This window comes from Eschrichtius robustus, chromosome 1 (genome assembly GCF_028021215.1).
Source record: "Eschrichtius robustus isolate mEscRob2 chromosome 1, mEscRob2.pri, whole genome shotgun sequence".
Taxonomy (NCBI): domain Eukaryota; kingdom Metazoa; phylum Chordata; class Mammalia; order Artiodactyla; family Eschrichtiidae; genus Eschrichtius; species Eschrichtius robustus.
Genome location: NC_090824.1, coordinates 41057541 through 41078475, shown reverse-complemented (window position 1 = coordinate 41078475; position 20935 = coordinate 41057541). Strand labels below are relative to the sequence as shown.

General features: G+C 38.6%; 1 protein-coding gene across 1 annotated transcript in view; it reads left to right on the top strand.

The window, feature by feature from the left end:
• Positions 1-4196: 4196 nt before the first annotated feature.
• PPM1A (protein phosphatase, Mg2+/Mn2+ dependent 1A) overlaps positions 4197-20935 on the top strand; it is a 43232-nt gene continuing 26493 nt past the window's right edge. The window contains exon 1 of the mRNA XM_068544571.1: positions 4197-4601. The gene's annotated coding sequence lies outside the window, so the exon portion shown is untranslated. The remainder of the gene's footprint in view (positions 4602-20935) is intronic.

Genomic DNA, 20935 nt, shown 5'->3' with positions numbered 1-20935 from the left:
GCCACTGCTACCGAACTTTTTCACAGCATAACACAAATTAAAAAATAATGTTTTAATGACACAAGGAGTGCCTGGGTGGGGCTGCTTTGGCCAGATGGGACCATCTCAGGTTTCAGCAGCTGAGCCTCACTCAAATGTTCCTAGGGCTTAAGGGACCAATACCTTGTCACATCTGTAACCTATTTGAGATATAGCAGTGTGCACTGGCATATAGGCCGGGACGCTGCTCTAGGCTACAAGGGAGACTGAGAAAGCATGTATCCATATACAAACTCTAGTGAGTGAAGGGTCTGCCAGTGAGGAGAAAGAAGGATGTGCTGGTCAAGATTGCCTCATCTATTCTAAATATCACAATGCATCCTGAGAGGTAGTGTTTCGTGAAGACTGAAAGCAAGGCTAGTAGTATAAGTGACATGCTTAAGTTCACAGAACCTATAAGTGGCCCAGTTGGCATAGTACAGCGGATCCAGTGGTGTGCTGGTAAATGTTTAACAACCAGCTCTCCAAATGTAGTTCTGACATGGCCTGTTGATTAATATTTTCATCTAAGATAAAAGTGACACAACAAAGATGTATATGGGAACTTACTTGCCTATTATGTGAGTGACTTCTTTGCTGAGATGAATGTGTGCCATTCACCACGTAACAGCTATAGACACAACATGCTTTTTATGTTTAATTTGCATTATTAACGGTTCCTCTGTCACTTTCTTAAGTCTAGACCATCAGCAAAGCAATAAGTCAAGCCTTGATCTGTGGCATTTGCTGATTTCCATCGTGTAAATACTCCCTCCACAGCCAGTTTCAAGCTCACAAAGTGAAGTCACTGAATGTGGTATTGGGAATAGATGTGCAGTAACACATCATACAGTATTTCTATCATTTAGACACAATACACATAAGTACCTCAAGAGCATAGATAATAGTAACATACATTCAGATAATTTAGAAGATACATTTTTAATATATATTATCTTTTTTTTCTTTTTTTTAAAATACAAAGTATAGTTGATTTACAATGTCTTGTTAGTTTCAGGTGTACAGCAAAGTGATTCAGTTATACTATGTGTGTGTGTGTGTGTGTGTGTGTGTGTATATATATATATATATATATATATATATATATATATATATATATATATATATAGTTTTCCAGATTCTTTTCTTTCCCTTATAGATTATTACAAGATATTGAATATAGTTCCCTGTGCTATACAGTAGGTCCTTTTTGGTTATCTATTTTATATATAGTAGTGTGTATATGTTAATCCCAAACTCCTATTTTATCCCTCCCTCCCCTTTCCCCTTTGGTAACCATAAGTTTGTTTTCTATGTCTGTGAGTCTGTTTCAATAACATATATTATCTTCGTTTAAAATTTAATTGGAGGTTTATATAATTTAATTTTTAACAGTGTCTGTGTTTAGCAAACAACTGGCAAAATTCCTAAAAATTTAAGTCTGCTCTCATGAGATAGTATAAGCCAGTTCTGCATACCACTGTTGACTCTTAAGTCCATGCTCTTTCCACTCCTGACTCTCCTTGCTACCTTATTACTGGCACGTAAAAGCTAGGGATGATCTGTAGGATACAGGGGAAAACCTGGGTACCAGTCATTACTTTTGGTGACCCTGGGCAACCGCTAGCTCTCTGACACTCAGATTTCTCTGCTGTAAAGGATGAGAACAGTCCTTGCCTTGCCGAGGGTTATTTTGAGGATAAAATTGGTTGGTCTAAGTGACAGGGCTTTGTGAACTGTAGAGTCAGATACAAAAAAAAAAAAAACAGCCTTTATTATGATGGCATTTCATCACTGGTTTTCAACCAGGCCACCATTGTTAAGGATACAAAATGTGTTGCAGCTTTCAAAAGTATGCTTTAGTTTGAGATCTTCTGTAATGCCCACAGTAGACAGTAAACTCCCAGAAAAACTGTTCTCAAGATGTCCAAATTTTTGTTAGTCTTTACTCATTAAGAATAGCTATCTAAATTGGGAGAAAAACAACTTTTTCTAAACTTTAGTTTACTCATTTCTAGCTGCTGTTGGACTGTCTGAAGGGACCTCTTTCTGGCATTGTGGAATGCTTCTTAATTTCAAGAGTTGAATAAAAGTCCTTTGATTTTTAATTTTGATTTCTCAAGCTGCTTTGCTTTTTGGGCCAGACCAAATCAGTAAGTTATTTTGTATGGACTGTGCCCCTCTACTTAAGGTGGTATCCTAGCTGTAAATTGGATTAAGTATTCCAAATATCCTAAGTTATAATTCTAAACTTGAGCAACTATATAAAATATTTGCCTGAGTTTGCTGAACTTCTCTTTGGTCCTCAGATAACTTTTCTGCCAAGCTCTTTCCCACAACAGGCCCTTTGCCCACGCTGATCCTTCTGCCTGTAAAGCTCTCCCCTGATTCTTTGCAAAGCTGGCTCCTCATCCTTCAGCTTGAATGCTACCTTCTTAGAAAGGTCTTCTCTGTACACTTGTTTCAAGTCATCCCCCCAATCTATTTCCTTACTTATTTCCTTCACAGCACTGATCACAACCTGCAATTTCCTTGTTCATTTGTTTACTTCTTTGTCTATGTCTCTCATTATAACATCAGCTCCTTGGGGGCTGGGACTTTGCCCATTGATGTCATTAACTACCCCCGGTATCCAGGGCACTCCAAATAGTGGTTGCCACATGGGCTATTCTATTTCAGAATGGTAATGAGTCTACTAGCATGCTAATCATGCTGCTATTTGTCCGAAATATTAAGGATTCCAATAAGGTAGAGTTTCAAAGATCTTTGATCTAATTTCCTTTTTTTTTTTTTTTTTTTTGGCAAATGTGGGGAGAAGTAATTAGGAAATATGTCCTCAGATAATACTGGGGCCAAATGCATAAATGAACTTTATTTTTACTTTCTATACCTGGAAATGATCCACCTTCATCTTATGCTAAGAAATTCTAACCCCAAAGATATCGGGTAGAGTAATTTCGGTGTTCCTTGAAGAAGTGGCCTGCCAGTGATCATTAGGTGATATTGTTTCATACTGTTGTTAGATCCCAGGCCTAAAAGTGAAAGGAACAGAATCTTCCCAAAAAGACATGTTGAAAAAACTGGAGACAGCTTTTACAGCTTTAAAAGCAGCTAAATGTTTGCTAAATGACAAGAGACAGAATAAATAGGTTGCTTTTGATCTAAGAGTTGGAACAACAAAGTGGTTTTAGGAGATACAAAGTAGCAGTTGTTCTTTTTAAAGTACCTGCCTCTAATAATACAGTATTTGGTTTTTCTTTGTATATACCAGAGCATCTCTTTAAAACACGGATTTTTCTTTTAAACTTCCCTTCCTGCAAATGTGGTGTAGGTCGAATCCATGAACAGGTTAAGTCTCTGACAAGAGAGGGATAAAGCACCCCAGCCAATAGGAGACCAGGCTGGTGATGTACTGTTCCCCAGTTCTGATTCATTGGCCGCCTAGGGTTTGTCATTATATCCGCTGCGGCGTCCGCAAACAGCGTGCGTCCGGCGTGGGTCCGGTTTTCCGTAGTCTAGCTAGCTAAACTGGATTTTGGCCGTCTGCACGTGCCGTTTCAATCAGGTTCAGCAGATCTCTAACTTTTAATAGAAGGAGCTGTTACGTTTTTGATTATCCTCCGGATTTTGAAAAATCCTTCGTTCCTTTAACCTCACTGGAGGTCGATGGAAGTCCCCAGTAGCAGAATCACGTGACTGTCTAACAAGTACAAATAAATACGATGTGAAACCCCATGAACTACAGACGGAAAACCTGCCAGAAACTCAGAGCATGTGCCTCGTGCGTGTATCGGCTGCACTAGCGTGTGGGTGGGTGGTAGTAGAGTGTGTGGGTTGTTGCCCTTAGGGACCGGAGGCGTGTGGCTGGGGCACCTCCGTTCCGATCCGGGATTCGGATGCTCCCTTCAGCTTGGGCCTGAGGCCGGGGCCGCGAGGCTATTGCGGCGACACAAGCCGGGTAGGACAGTGACGTCATCTGCGTCCGCCCCTCCCCCGCTCGCCGGCCCGCGCTGCAGTTCCGGCCCAACGGCATCCGGGTCTCTCCAGCTGCTCCACCGCGCCGCGGCTGTAGTTGGGGCTGAGCCGACGGGGCGGGGCGGGCGGAGGCGTGGGGGAGGGGCAGCACAGCGCCGACGTGAGCGCGCCTGCGCGGGGACGCGCTCGACGCGACGGCGGCGGCGCTAAGGGCGGGAGCGCGCGCGGGAGCGAGGGAGCAGTGGTCTCTGAGCCGGCCCGGCCCGCAGCTTCGGGTGCTCGGGCAGCTGCAGCTCGGGAACCGGTGGTTGGGGAGGGGGGGTGGGGGGCGTCAGGCAGGTGGGGCGCGAAAGCTATGAATCTTCGGCTCTTCCTCGTCTTCCTCCGGGACCCGCTCTCCGCCTCCCGCTCCAACGCCCGGATGATCTGAGCCGCGAGGGCGCCGAGAGCCGGGGGCCCGGACGCAGCCCGGCTCCTCCCCTCCTCTGCCCCCTCCCCGGCCTGACCTGGCCGGCCGCCGCCGCGGTGACCCTCTTCCCGCCCCCTCCCCGGCCGCCGTCGCCGCCGCCTCGGCGGACCAGGGATCTGCCCACCCTCTGCTGCTCCGGGTAAGCGCGACGCTTGGGCCCAGGGCGGGCGGGCGGCGCGGGCCTGCGCGGCGGCGACCAGGCCTGGGGCCTGTAAACAAGCCGGGCGTCTGCCCGGGCGCTCCCGGGAGGAGACGCGACAACTCCACCCCCTGGCCCGGCCTCCTCCCCGGAGCCGGGCGGCGGGCGGCGAGGGGTTAACGCTCCGCGAGGGCGGCGGTGGGGAGGCGGGGGCGGGGTGTTTGTGGCGGCGGCGGCGCGGCGAGGGGGCGCGACACTCCGGCCGCCGAGGCCGGGCGGGGTGTTTGTGGCGGCGGCGCGGGCGAGGGCCGTGGACCGGCCCGTCCCGAGAGCGGCCGGCGGAACTTTCCCCAAGCGGGGAGGGGGCGTCCGGCACCCGCACCCGCCCGGCCACCCTGAGCTCCAACCCCTGTAGGGAGGCCGGGAGAAAGAAGAGGGGAGGCCTCCTTTGGACCGGACTTGGCCGCGAAACACTAAATTCTGGAGAATTAGCTTCAGGTTTTATAGGGGGCGGAGCTGAGCGTGAGGCTCCTTCAGAACTCGTCAGTGATGCTTCCAATTCATTCATTATTAAGGCATCGAACGAATCCACCGAAGTAAATCGAACTGATTTCTTCTCCTCTTTTTAACCGTGTAAATTGTGGGTAAAAGTTGTTGATGTTAGAGTTTGGTTGAGATGTGGTTTTGTTCTGCTTGTACATTTTAAATATTTTCTTGAAGGACAGTTGGCTGTGGAGTGCCTCTACCAACCGCAGTTTTAGATACGTTTTGAAAATTTCATCACCGGAGGTATTTCTTTTTTCTCAAGCACCGCATGGTACTTAAAAATCCACAAAGGTCATACTTAAGTTGTCCAAGCCAAGAAATCTGTTCGGCGCCGCGCCCCTAACCCTAAATTTTCTGCTAATTGGTGTAATGAGCCGAATGCATTTTAAGTGATTGAAAGACCATGGGAGGTGTAAAAATCTATGGGAGGTAGTTATTATTTTCCCGGAGTAAATGATTTTGACATTACTGAAGGAAGTTAGGAATTAAAAAAAAAAAATTGTTCTGAGGAAGAAGGTTTAATCTTTTCAAATTTGCACACTGGAATTTTAAACACAATCACTTTTTAGGTGCACAGAGCTCTGAAGAGTCAGAGCGCTTATTTATTTTAACAGTGCTCTTCTGAGCCTTAGAGTTTCCAGAGCTCTCAGGAGTCCAGCAGGGCTTGCTCCCCAACTGCTCTTTTAACTCGAACAACTTCACTTTTATATTTTTATCTTTTTACATATTGGGCCTTTTCCAGAGTGTAGTTCTGTAACTCTACAGATTAGGAAACTGACTAGGGCAATAGTGACCCACCCCTCTGCCTACTTTATAAATATAGATGTTCCCTTTATCGATATAATGTTTTTTTTGCCAATAAATAATTTGAAGCCCAAAATAACATTCCTTGTTTGATGTTTTAGTTCTGTTCCTATGTGTAACTCACATATATCTGTTTAAACATTCAGTCATACAAGGCTGATTACTTTTAACCTGCAAGTTACAGCAATACCACATGAAACTATAATGAGCTAGACATGGAAATTAAGACATTTTTGATTAGATATCACTAAATATTTTTCACATCAGTGAAAAATATACCTCTCCCATCAGTAATTATGGGAGAGGTATATTAAGACTGGTAAAGTTTGGCTAGCTACCTCAGTATATATTTGAGAAATAAAATGGTTGAATGCTTGAGTCATCAAAAATTCTTTTTATGTGATGTGTGTGTGTGTATTTTAACATATAATATAAAAGTGGTTTATATTTTAGTTTGAAGAGCAAAAGTGATGCCCATAATTACAATATAAACTGTTGAAGGGAACACTGCACTAGGAGACAATAATTGTTTGGTCATGGCTGTGCTCCAAAATAATCAGCAAAGCCAGAGGGGTAGATTATATTATCAAATGTACTGTCCAGTTGTTATATTTTTTTATTCTCAACATTGTCTATTTAATATGCTTTGACTAAATGCCTGTTATGTGCCAGGCACTTAGATGTTTCAGCATTCTGAAGCTGATTTTCTTTCTGGGTTGTCTCTTATTTAAAAGAATTTAAAGTTGTTGATTGTTATTTAGGAAAGATATTTCTGTAGGTAGCTTTTATTGATTTTTCTGTTGGGATTGAGAAGTCTAGAAAAACTCTTGGGAGGAAGGCAGATGGAGATTCCACAAGAGACAAAGGGTGGTTGAGACTACAGGTTTGAACAAGCACACGACCCTTGGTAATTTCATGTGGAGAGCATTTTAAGAACACGTTGTTAAGGTTTTTCTGTCAGTTAAAGCTGGGTCTTGCTTATCTTGACTTGTTAATAAACCTTCATTTGAAAATTTGTTCTCTAATACCCAATTTTTTTCAAAGAAATTAATAGTACATCGTGTTGTCACATGGTAAATATTGCTAAGCAGTTAGTAAAAACCTACAGTCTTTGAATTTGTTCCCGTAACACCTAGACTGTTTATTATAGTGGCTAATAGCATGTGTAGCTGATTCTGGTTTAACTGTAAATGCTTATTTATTTAAAAATTTAAAACTAAAGGCTGACATATGTCCATAGGGAGCTTGTTATCCCTGAAATGCTCATGCATGAGAGCTGGATTAATTTCTTAAGATGTGAGGTTGTGATCATGTAGAAATAACTAATTATAAGGTGATAATTTCGATGATCCCCTGAATGACTGACTCTTGTCTGGGCACCTGACTCTGAGTGGTACTCTTGACTACTTTCCATCCTTAATCAAATCAGAGGAAGGAGGCAGCCCTGTAAGAAAATCAGTGCAAGTGGTGTCCTATAAGTTAAACAAGATAAAACAAGGTGTGGCCCTGTGAAATATATGGACCTTGGGGGAAGGGAAAGGTGTTGTGAGGCAACTAGGTAAAAGTCTGTGCCTTCCTGTACCCTGGGTAGTAACTTTATGCCAGAATATGTTCTGTCTTCCATCTCATATTACGTTGGTGACAAAATTTTAAAACTTGAGTTGCTTCATTTATTATTTCACTATTAGCCAGGAAATTCTCTGAATTTCCACCTGGGATTATTAACTACTCTTATATGAAAGTAACTTGGGTTAAATTATATCAAAATCAAAAGGTTGATTACCTCTATTTTTCTTCTTTTGTTCTTTACAATGTCTAATGTGCTCCGTATTACACAAGTAACAGTTTTATATTTTATTGAGTCTCCAGAATATATTTCTTGATGATTTTGACCTTTGTATGTCCTAGCTATCTGTGTACTACCTAGATAAGCTCTTTACCTAGCTTTTCTTTTGCTGAGGCAGGTAGGAGGAGCTAGAGAAAGTAATGAAGAGAGGTGAGCTTCTGTATACCTTTATCTAAAATGTAATAGACTTTAGAATTTTTCTAAGAAACTGAGGGAAAGGTACTGGATGTTAATGTGTGTTAATAGATTGTTGATACTGTGTTTATAAAATTAGAGATGTTTTAAACATTCCTTGAGTAAATGTGATAAAGAAGGGAGTTTGAGTTTTTAATACAATTCTTAACATGTTTATCTGGATCCCATTGACTTAGTTTATGTAGTATTCATGTTTGGGATCTGGATTGAAAGTCACTAGATTTTTTTGTGGCTGATATGATTTGAATTAAAATTCTATGAAACCAAACTTCTTCTAGATACAAAAGAAAGTGAATAATAAAAGCCATAATTTATTGAAAATAAAGCATCAGCCTTTAATTTTCACCACAACCTTCTAAAGCATATGATGTTATCTTTGTGTTACAGATGAAGAAATGTAGGCTTAGAGCGTCTAGTAATGTGCCAGAATCAGATCTGTAAATACAAAATTATTTTCAAAATACTCCTGAGTAGACTTTCCCCAATTAGATTAGCCTTGTTGTTCCTAGGAGTCAAAATTTGAAAAGCTGAATGTTACACTTCTGATACAGATTCCTAGAATTTAAAGGAACCTTACAAATTTATGTAGTTAAGTCTTCCAATGCAAGATTCCCTTCTAAAACATTCAGTAAAGATTTAAGAAGTTAAAATCATTTTCTCATTCCCAAAGTTTCAGAAGTCAACAGAGATAAACAGTTTTATATGTTTAGCTATCATTGTTCAGATCGAGAAATTGAATCAATATTAATTCTCAAATGGTTGATATCTGTATTGAAGGACTTAAGGAAATGTTTCTGAGTACGTACAGTCAGTGGAGCCACATTGTAGGCTCCAGAGAACATGGTAAAACTTCCTAGTGGGGTGATCTTGGGCAAGCTACTTGATTTTTCTAAGCCTCAGTTTTCTTTATCTGTCAAATGGAAAAGCCTTTCTCATTAGGTAATCTTGAATATTAAATGAGATAATCATGTAAAGCACTTGACGTATTTTCTACTGTAAAGAAATACCAAATAAATGGTAGCTGCTATTATTGAGTATGTGAAATCTTGAGATACTTACGGGAATAGAAACTTAGTGAGTGTGAGAGGGTTGTCTTTCAGTATAGTTTTAGCAGTGAGCCTGGAAGACAAACTATAAGTCTTCGGATTGAGTAGAGACTTTAGAAGAGGTGCTAAAGGTTGTGGGCAGATAGAACTTGTATATGAGCAGACTAAAAGTTAAGAGGTAATGGAAAAGAAAGTTGAGTATGAGTAGATTTATTTGACTGTATGAAGCTGGAGAGAAGTCATTAGGTTAATGATTAGGTGGGAGTCGATGGTTAAATAGAGGATAAAGAGTAAGTAATAAAGCAAAGGTGAATGTTGAGACAAGAATGATCAGTAAACGAGGAAGGACACAGGTTGGTGTTTTGAAGAGGGGTTACGGTTCATGATTAGAAATGGTCAAGAAGATATTGCTACAGAAAAGATGCAAAAGAGAGTAAGAAAAATAAATTATTCTAATTAACTCAGTTCTTCTTGTGAAACAAATAAAAAAAGAAAATAGGGAGTCTTCATGAAAGGCATTAAGGCTTTGTATGTGGGTCCTGGGTTATATAAGGTTGAAAAATTGTACTGGAATATTTCAGGTCTTACTACCTCATACCCAAACCATGTTTTAACACTCCAACTGGTCTTTCCTACTTGCATCTTGTACTGCATCTCCCTCCTCCATCACATTATTTCTCTGCTCAGTATGTTTAGTGACTCCCTTTTGCCTCTAGAATAAAGCTTAGAATTCTTGGTTTGGCTTTGACACTTTCCATGATTCGACCCCAGGACTGATCTATTTCAACCAAACTGGTCCTCTTGCCATCTCTGGAGCACATCCTGAACTTTTCTCTCTTTCAGTGGGTCTTTGCTCATGCTAATTGATAGTTCAGAATTCTTGTTCCTCCTTCTCCAGCTTTTGTTTTCTTTTTTTATCAAAGCTCATTTCTATTATTTTCTCCCCCACAAAACCTTTCCTGATCACGAGAGTGTTTCATTTCTGTTCTCTCTGTACTTCTACAGCATTATGATTGTATTATTTGCATGGCTTTAATCATATACTTTACTGTTAAGCATTTGTGTTTTAAGTATAATTGTGTGTTCAATTTAATTATAAAATTCAGAAGGGGAAAGTACAATAACTTTACTGTACCCAAAGCCTGGCACAGTGCCTGTGGATAGTGGACATTCAGATATTTTGTAAGTATTAGGCAAAATCTACCTGAGAATGGGAGTGATTGCTGTAGCAGGTGGCGAAAGAACTTAAAAGCTTTCTGGTGGCAGGTATTTCTGACTCTGTTCTTATATATTATTTTGGCTGAACCTGGATTTTTTTTTTTTTTTTTGGCCGCACCACTTGGCTTGCAGGGTCTTAGTTCCCTCACAAGGGATTGAACCCGGGCCATGGCAGTGAAAGCACTGAGTCTTAACCACTGGACTGCCAGGGAACTCCCCCTGAACCTAGATTTTAAGTGTGAAGATTATACAAATCGGAAGGGTGGCAGAGCTGTTATGTTGGTATAGAAAATTATGTTGGCTGATTTTGGACCTAAGTATTTCATTTTAACTTCTTATGTTTTGGCTTTGAGGGTTAACAGGACATTCATAACCATCATGCATCTCTTTCCAGAGTTATATCTGCAAATATTATGAAGTAGGCATCCTTTTAACAGAAAGGAATTGTGGAATCACAATAACTAGACAATGTATTATTTAAAAAAGGGAGATAACTATCAACTTCTTTTTAAATTAAATTTAATTTTTTTAAAGAGCAGATTTTTATTATCTATCTTACACATATTAGTGTATATATGTCAATCCCAATCTCCAAATTCATCCCACCACCACCCCCGCCCCGCCCCACACTTTCCCCTTGGTGTCCATATGTTTGTTCTCTACATCTGTGTCTCTATTTCTGCCTTGCAAACCGGTTCATCTGTACCATTTTTCTAGATTCCACATATATGCGTTAATATACGATATTTGTTTTTCTCTTTCTGACTCACTTCACTCTGTATGACAGTCTCTAGGTCCATCCATGTCTCTACAAATGACCCTATTTTGTTCCTTTTTATGGCTGAGTAATATTCCATTGTGTATATGTACCACATCTTCTTTATCCATTTGTTTGTCGATGGGCATTTAGGTTGCTTCCATGACCTGGCTATTGTAAATAGTGCTGCAATGAACATTGGGGTGCATGCGTCTTTTTGAATTATGGTTTTCTCTGGGTATATGCCTAGTAGTGGTATTGCTGGGTCATATGGTGGTTCTATTTTTAGTTTTTTAAGGAACCTTCATACTGTTCTCCATAGTGGCTGTATCAGTTTACATTCCCACCAACAGTGCAAGAGGGTTCCCTTTTCTCCACACCCTCTTCAGCATTTGTTTGTAGATTTTCTGATGCCCATTCTAACCGGTGTGAGGTGTACCTCATTGTAGTTTTGATTTGCATTTCTCTAATAATTAGTGATGTTGAGCAGCTTTTCATGTGCCTCTTGGCCATCTGTATGTCTTCTTTGGAGAAATGTCTATTTAGGTCTTCTGCCCATTTTTTGATTGGGTTGTTTGTGTTTTTAATATTGAGCAGCATGAGCTGTTTATGTATTTTGGAGATTAATCCTTTGTCCGTTGCTTCGTTTGCAAATATTTTCTCCCATTCTGAGGGCTGTAGTTTTGTCTTGTTTATAGTTTCCTTTGCTGTGCAAAAGCTTTTAAGTTTCATTAGATCCCATTTGTTTATTTTTGTTTTTATTTCCATTACTGTAGGAGGTGGGTCATAAAAGATCTTGCTGTGATTCATGTCAAAGAGTGTTCTTCCTGTGGTTTCCTCAAAGAGTTTTATAGTGTCCAGTCTTAACATTTAGGTCTTTAATCCATTTTGAGTTTGTTTTTGTGTATGGTGTTGGGGAGTGTTCTAATTTCATTCTTTTACATGTAGCTGTCCAGTTTTCCCAGCACTCTTATTGAAGAGACTGTCTTTTCTCCATTGTATATCCTTGCTTCCTTTGTCATAGATTAGTTGACCATAGGTGCATGGGTTTCTGGGCTTTCTGTCCTGTTCCACTGATGTATATTTCTGGGTTTGTTTTTTTTTTTTGCCAGTACCATATTGTCTTGATTACTGTAGTTTTGTAGTATAGTCTGAAGTCAGGGAGTCTGATTCCTCCATCTCCTTTTTTTTCCATCAAGATCACTTTGGCTACTATCAACTTTTAATTTGAGTCAAACAAATGTCTGATATATGAATAGTCTGTTTTCATATAAATTTCTAAGCCAAACTTTAAACCTTATCAAATTGTTATGCTATTTCTAGTATTTAGAAAATGCATAGTAAAATTTCCTTTATTGAATTTTTTGAATGGATAATTTTATATAGGCAGTCTGTGGCTGCTTAGATCCATTTATTGGAGTATGATACTAATGAGACCAGAATCATGAATTTGATTCTTTGTGTGGCTCTTAACTTTTTCTAGCCTTAACATTAGCTAGTAACAACGATAACTAACATTATTGACCACTTACATGCCAGGCATTATCATAGAAATTTTCAAGTACTAGCTCATTAAATCTTTATATCTATCTCTATGAGATACATACTGTTATTACTTGTATCTTAAAAGATGAGGAAATTAAGACAGAGGTTAATTTTCACAGCTAGTAACAGAAGCCAAACACACGTCCTTGGACTTTTCAAAGTAATTATATATGTGGGTCACTGCAGTTTCATTGCTACTGCTATAAGTAACTCTTTTGGCGATTGTGATGGGTTAGGAAATCTTTGTATATGAATGGTGTGACTGCAGTTCCATTGTACCCAGAGAGTGACTCTTGTGATTGAGCTGCAGTCTGAGGTGGAAGTGTACATAAAGTCGAAAAGTACAGTATCACATGTCATGTCAGCTCCCTTTAGAACTTTTCACCAAGAAGAACCATTAAATTTTTTACTATAAAAAGCACGTAAGTTAAAGCTATAATACAACTAGTACTATAAACCGTACACAATTTTGTCTTATGGCTTATTTTATTCATGTTCACTTCTATGCCTCCCACTGACATAAATGATTTCATCAGTCCTTCATTCAAAGGAAATTCTTAGTGAGTTTAGGAAGATAGTCTTAAACACAAGCTAATTGGTCTCACAATAGAGATTATACTATAAATGGAACATTTCAGTATTAAGGTTTATTAAAAGTAAATTCCTTGAAAGCAGGGACCAGGTTTCATTTATTTTGAATAAGTGCTCAATATATGATTGTTTAATCTTTGTAGTCTCCCTGCTCATTTTCTGATAAACACATGACAAAGAAAATCGAATGTGAGCCAGAAGTACAGCATACTATGAGAGACCATAGGTCACAGATAATCTAGTTTAAATTTAGGCTGGTGCTTTGTATTCATCTGTGATATGACCGTCTCAGGAAAGGATATAGATAAACAGGTTTTTTGGTTGGTTGGTTGCTTTGTTTTGAGTCCTGCTGTATGTGGCTTAATCATTTTATTTAAAAATATGCTATTCAGGAACTGTTGTACTGCTTCAGAGAATAAGAACATAATTCATTACCAACTTTGAATGTCTTGACTTCTTAGCCCTGCTCCTTGTCTTTAGTATGAGTGGTAGAAAATTGTGTCATATTTCATATTATGTCTATAGGAGATATGCAGTTTGCTTACTTTGTTACCAAAATTTAGTAATGAAAATATTAACGATAAGGATAAGCAAGGAGTGGCTATGTATATATTTTTTGTTTTGTTTTACAAACAGAATTACAAAACTTACCAGACTTTATCTATTTATTTTTTTTTGGCTGTGTTGGGTCTTCATTTCTGTGCGAGGGCTTTCTCTAGTTGTGGCAAGCGGGAGCCACTCTTCATCGCGGTGTGTGGGCCTCTCACTATCGCGGCCTCTCTTGTTGCGGAGCACAGGCTCCAGTCGCGCAGGCTCAGTAGTTGTGGCTTACGGGCCTAGTTGCTCCGCGGCATGTGGGATCCTCCCAGACCAGGGCTCGAACCCGTGTCCCCTGCATTGGCAGGCAGATTCTCAACCACTGAGCCACCAGGGAAGCCATTTACCAGACTTCAGAAAAACATTTTTGTAGTATTCCATCATACTTCAGAATATAAATAGGTAGTAAACACAATTTTCACTTTTCATAAAGCAGTAGAATATCATCCTTGTTTGGATGTCAAGGGGCTGATCTTAGAAATGGCAGCTTTTGTGGTCAACCCACAGTTTAATCCTATATTACTCCATATCTGTCATCTTCATTTTCTCTCTATAAATGCTTCCTGATACTATAAGTACTTTAACAACTAGTCAACCATCTAGAGTGATCTTGTAGTGGTTTGCTACAGTCAGTAGAATCAGGAGCTCCTTAAGCGCAAATGGGATTGTTCATTTTATACAGTAAAACTCCCAGACTAAATTTAAGATATTTTTGTCTAAAATACATTGAAAGTAGATTCCTAGCTCCCAGAAATTACTCCTTTGGGTTTAAATTACCTTATACTTTGCTTCTCACATAGAAAAGACTTTTTAAAAAATGTACCCATTCATGAATGTTGAATGAATGAGCAGATGAATAAGTAAATAGCCCAGGGAAAGAGAATGTATAGGCTCTAACTTCTAGTCAAAACTACATGTTTTCTCTTTTGTCCCCTTCAACATATCTCATGTGGCACTTTTCAGTAATGAATGTGTATCTAATGATGTTGAGAAACTTTTAAAAGTCATTAGTGAACAGTAATCTGAAAATCAAGTTTTTGACTGGTAACCTGCAGCTTTGCAGGGTTTGATATTTTAATATTAGAAATCAATTGTGTTAGTTCTGCAGAGATTTTTAAAAATTAGAATTATGTATTCTATAGAATAACAAAGTGGAAATGGTAGGATACAATTCAGCTTCTATGGGAATACCTTTTCCTAGGTAGAAAACAATTCCTAACTCTGTTGACAAGGGAGAAGTCATGATGATGTCCCATATATTAATCAAGTGTCGCTATGTACTAGGTACTTATGAACAGAAGAGACATGATTCCTTCCCCCATGGATCTTAAAATCTAAACAGAGAGATAATTCACAGGGCCTTATGTGCTATGATAAGAGAAACGCAGGATTCTGTGAGCTCATGACTAATGGTAGATTTACTTCCCGAGACAGGGAACTGGGTAGGAGAAGGGGTAGGGAGTTGAGAAATTCATTTTGGGCCACATCATTTGAGGTATGGCTAATCAAGTATAGGAGGTGGTTGGATATATATATATAGAGAGAGAAAGGTAGAATTTTCCCTTCAAAAAAACCCTTTTTTCTCTTACTTTCCAGCACCTTTTTCCATATACACAAAGCATCTCATAATGCAATTTATGGACTCAGTGAATTATTCTGTTTTGAAGAATGTTAGATTTTATGGACAGAAGTCTATCTTTTAAAGGCATATACTTTTTGGTCCTTTTTTCCAGCAGAGACATTATTCATACGTGTAAAATATTTAGAACCTTCACATATTTTGTGTTTGAATGAACCTTTTACCATCTTAAATATTTAATAAGTTTTATTTTTCCCTTATTTCAACTTAAATATACAGGGTTATCAGCAAACACTTACAAATGCTCTCTGTGAGGGGTTTTGTTTTTTTTTAAGCAAAATTAAAAATGATGGATTGGCTGAAGAAATCAGTTATTGTTTTCTGGGTCAGTCAGAGTCTGAATCCTCAAGTATGCAAGAATTAAAAAACAGCAAACTGGGAATTGAAACCACTTCTCAATATGTAGACTTCTCAATATGTATAAGTTATCCAAAACTGAGAAATTTGAAAAAGTTAACAGATGAAGCAAATTGAGATTGTGAATACCAGAACAGTCTTAGGAAACTTTAAAAACTAAATAGATCTATGCCATCTCAGTCTTTTAATGTTTTGCTATTCTATAATGTTTAGTAAAAATAGGTCAGTATCTAATTTTATAGTCACTAGAACCCTCCAACTAAATTAAGGTTAGGTATTTCTCAGACAATTGTGTACTTCTAAATTTTACTTTTAAAAATTGTGCAGTACATACTTTTGTAGCAATTAAAGAAGACTACCTTATGGAGTATGTGATTCAGATCACAGCACATGTCTAGAAGATGGTGATACATTAAAAAAATCATGAAACATGAAGGAAACATCAAAAGTGGCAAGCTCTGTCTCACACACACTTTGTGAAATTGAAACTGCTGCTAATATCTGTGTAAACTGACTATAGTTTGAGTACTAAATGACTTGTGTCATGGGCTTTATGGAAATACTATTTAGCATAAAAGAGCTTTATCTGACTTATTTTTGTTGGTTTGATTGGTTGACTTTGGTTTTTTGAAATTTCATTTTTAACGTTTTAATTTACGGTATTATTTAACTCAGTAACAGTATTTTGCATTAGAATTCATGTGAGTGAAATTTGGTTTGTTGAAGGATGTTAAGTAAATATTTAATTGAAAGAGTGAAGTAAATATTTAGTTGAAGCTATAAGATGAAGAGATACTGAGCAGCTGAGAAATTATCAGGTAACTTTTTTTAATCTGTGAAAAAATTTTAATATAGTATTTTTCATGTTACTACAAATAATATATAGTCATCTTTTTAGACCTTTTTATGCAAAATAAAATATAGATACAGAAAGCCATATAAAACCATAGTAATCTTTTAAAACGGCTTTATTAAGATATAACTAACAATAGCATGAAATTCACCCATATGAAGTTTACCACTCAGTAGTTTTCAGTGTATTAACGGAATTGTGCAACCATTACCACAATTTAATTTTAGAACATTTTCATCACACCCAAAAGAAACCTTGTTCTCATTAAGAAGCACTCGCCAGTCTCTTCTCCCCTGTCCTTTGTCAACCACTCATCTACTTTCTGTCTCTGTAGGTTTGCCTTTTGGATATTTCATATAAATGGGATCCAAATAACTTTTTGATCAGTGATTTCTAGCCTGATAAACATCATGTATATCTCATGAGATAGCCAGCTATGAATAATTTAGCCTCCTTTTTATAGCTTAATTAATGGCTGTTTCCTCCTGTGACCAGGAAAAATTATTTAGTAATTGGAAATACTATCCAAATTTAAACCAGGAATCAGGTTCTTCACTAGTAGTATAACTTCAAGGAATATGTAGTCCTCACCTCCAGTAGTGCTTTTCACTGTGGGTTGCTCAGTAGCCCCTCAGCTTTGTTGATGTAGTAGCCATTTCTCTCCTACCTCACAAACTCAGACTTGCATGAATTCACTGAAATATTTTCCTTGCCTGAACTCTGCCTTTTTACTCTCCCCTAAACACAAGAATGAGGAAGAATTAAAAGCAAGAAAGGGAAAACAGAAGAGATTGATTGCTCAGACTGGGGAGGGACAAAGAGCAAGAATAGAAATGGTATAAAATTTTCGAGGAGACTTAATTTGTGGGCAGAAGAATAATAAAACTTGGAGGTTGCTTAGAAGAGAGTAAGACCTAGAGGGAAGAAACAGAAGGCAAAAATGTTATAATATATTAGAAGATAAGAAGGAAAGTGAAATATAGAAAATTTTCAGTTCTGAATTTTAGTCATATGTCTGTGAAGCACAAATGATGAATCCATTTTCTGATGAGGTGTAATGCCCTTATTTTCTTTCCAAAAATTTGTAGGAATTTTGAAGCTGAACCATAGTCATATGTTTCTTTTGGGTTATTTGAAGATCCTCAGGTTTGAACCTGTGCAGACTCAGAAACTCCTATCACCTTGGGATTATTCTTTAGAGAAATCCCAGAGAAAATAAAAATGGCACTGTGCCCCTGGGCTTTCTGAACTGGAGGGGCAGAATCCTATTCTGGGTGCTACCATATTGGGCTGCTTCAGAGTTCCAGAATTAGCCAGAGAATGGCAATAATTGAGAAATCGCTGCTGCCAGAGAAAATCTTGATTTGTTAGAGGTACCTTCTGGTTGGATTAGAATTGTTAGTGAGATTTTAGGGATACTCAGTAAAATTGCCCCCAGAGATCTTGAATCCCACGTCTAGCTTTTAAAGTCAGTAAAGTCCTATAATAAGCAAACTGGAATTTTGGGGGGAGGGGAGTGCACACTAATGGGAACTCTTAGTACCTATATTTGACCACTTGGATGATATGTTTAAAATCCGATATTCAGCTCCTTATCAGAAATATGCCTACAATGTTTTATATATACATTTTTAAGGAACAGCTGATGAAGATAGGTTACATTTTCTTTAGAACAACTGAGATTTATTATTTAACAGGTAAAATGTGTTATCTAATTTAAGTGAATGTTCTAAGTACTGGAAACCAAGTTTACAAAATATGTGTATAATTTGCTTTAATAACAAGCATTCCTTTATTTACAAAAGAACTCCTCTATATATAATCTATGACTGTTTATTAGATTATTTATATTGTAGAAAGAGAAGCTTAAGAGTACTTGTTGATTTGACTGACTATAAGATTGAGCTTTATTACAAGAATATTTAACCAGAGAAACCTGTAAAAATATTTTTGGTCTTGAGGAAGATTGGAGGAATGTTCTAGAGGAATGTTCTTGGCCCTGTGAACTGCAAACTAATGGACTATATAAGAAACTTCTATCTCTAACTAAATAAAGATGTGAAAATTTAAAGATTGCTATGATTTAAGTATATTTAGAAAATATGAGATACCAGAGGAGCATTTGTTAAATGAAATTAAGCCTCACTGTATAGTGTAAGGTACCATTATTTTGCTGGTGTCTTCTGATTCTTTCAGTGGAATAGATGTTGGTAATAGGGTCTAGAGAACTCGACAACTTCTGTGTTCCAGGGAGTTGACATGAACAGAGATTAGTTAATATTTCCTGGGCTTCCAGGAGCACTGCAATGTCCAGATCTTAAATTTCTTAGCGCGTACATCTGTGGACTGTTTATGCTACTTACTGTTGTTGGAGAATTTAGTTGTTGTTGTTTTTTTTAAATTTTATTTATTTATTTATTTATGGCTGTGTTGGGTCTTCGTTTCTGTGCGAGGGCTTTCTCTAGTTGCGGCAAGCGGGGGCCACTCTTCATCGTGGTGCACGGGCCTCTCACTATCGCGGCCTCTCTTGTTGCGGAACACAGGCTCCAGATGCGCAGGCCCAGTAATTGTGGCTCACGGACCTAGTTGCGCCACGGCATGTGGGATCCTCCCAGACCAGGGCTCGAACCCGTGTCCCCTGCATTGGCAGGCGGATTCTCAACCACTGCGCCACCAGGGAAGCCCCTAGTTTTCTTTTTCACCTTCCTCTTTCTCTCATACTTTGGTTGTAGGTTTTTTGAAGTGAACGTAATTTTTTAAATTTCCTCAACTCAATGAGCTAATTTACTGCATTTATTTATAATCTGTTTAAGTCATTCTTTGAGTTTTTAATATCCACGATTTTTTTACTTTGATTTCTTTTTTTAATTTTATTGAAGTATAGTTGATTTACAATGTTGTGTTAATTTCTGCTATACAGCAAAGTGACTCAGTTGTACATATATATTTTTCATATTCTTTTCCATTATGGTTTATCAAAGGATACTGAATATAGTTCCCTGTGCTATACGGTAGGACCTTGTTGTTTATCCATCCTATACATAATATTTTGCATCTGCTAATCCCAATCTCCCAATCCTTCCCAACCCCCACCCCACCTCCCCCTTGGCAGCCACAAGTCTGTTCTCTATGTCTGTGAGTCTGTTTCTGTTTCGTAGATATGTTCATGTCATATTTTAGATTCCATGTATAAGTGATATCATATAGTATTTGTCTTTCTCTTTCTGACTTTTCGCTTAGTATGATAATCTCTGGGTCCATCCATCTTTTGTAAACACATCCATGTTTGCAATAATGCAAATGGCATTATTTCTTTTTAATGGCTGAGTAATATTCCATTGTATACAATATACCACATCTTCTTTATCCATTCATCTGTTGATGGACATTTAGGTTGTTTCCCTGTCTTGGCTATTGTAAATAGTGCTGCTATGAACATAGGGGTGCATGTATCTTTTCAAATTATAGTTTTGTCTGGGTATATGCCCAGGAGTGGAATTGCTGGATCATATGGCAACTCTATTTTTAGTTTTTTGAGGGACCTCCATACTGTTTTCCATAGTGGCTGCACCAATTTACATTTCCACCCAATTAAAAAAACAATTTTTTAAAATTTCCAAATGTGGCATTTAATTCTTTCAATAATTTCTTATTTCTCATTTTTCTGTTTTTTTTTTAACCTTATTAAACGTTTTGTACATAGCTATTTTATATCTTATATTCATTAATTCTAATATCTGAAGTCCTAATGAGACAGGAAGGAAGGGGGCAGGGCACAATCATTAAAAACAGGATACCACGAAAACTGGTTAGAACCTAGTTGGCCCAAGATGGTGGAAGATTCAACTTCCAGTAGACCTTGAGTTTCATTATACACTCATTGTAATACATTAGCATGCTAAATGACACACCCACGGGTGCCATGACAGTTCCCAGGCTGACCATAAAAGGCCAAAAAGTGGGTGGTGCCCCAATTCCTAGAAATATCTGCCCCTTGTCCAAGATATTTAGGATATTCCTTCCACCTGTTAGCCTATGAAATTACCCAACCCATAAATACTAGCCACCCCCACACCTCTCGCCTTTTGAGACGGACCGCATTCTCTCTGTGGAATTTGTATCTCCCAGCACAACTCTCACTTTCCTAGAGGACCCCATGCCCTGGGGCTGCCTTTCTCGCCCTCCAAGACAGCCCACACTCTGTCTATGGAGTGTGTATCTCTCTAAATAAATCTGCTTTCAGACTCACTCTTGAATTCTTTCCTGTGCAAAGTCAAGGACCCTCACTTTGCGGCCCGTCCCAGGGACTCACTCAAGATCTGGGACATGACCATCTTCTC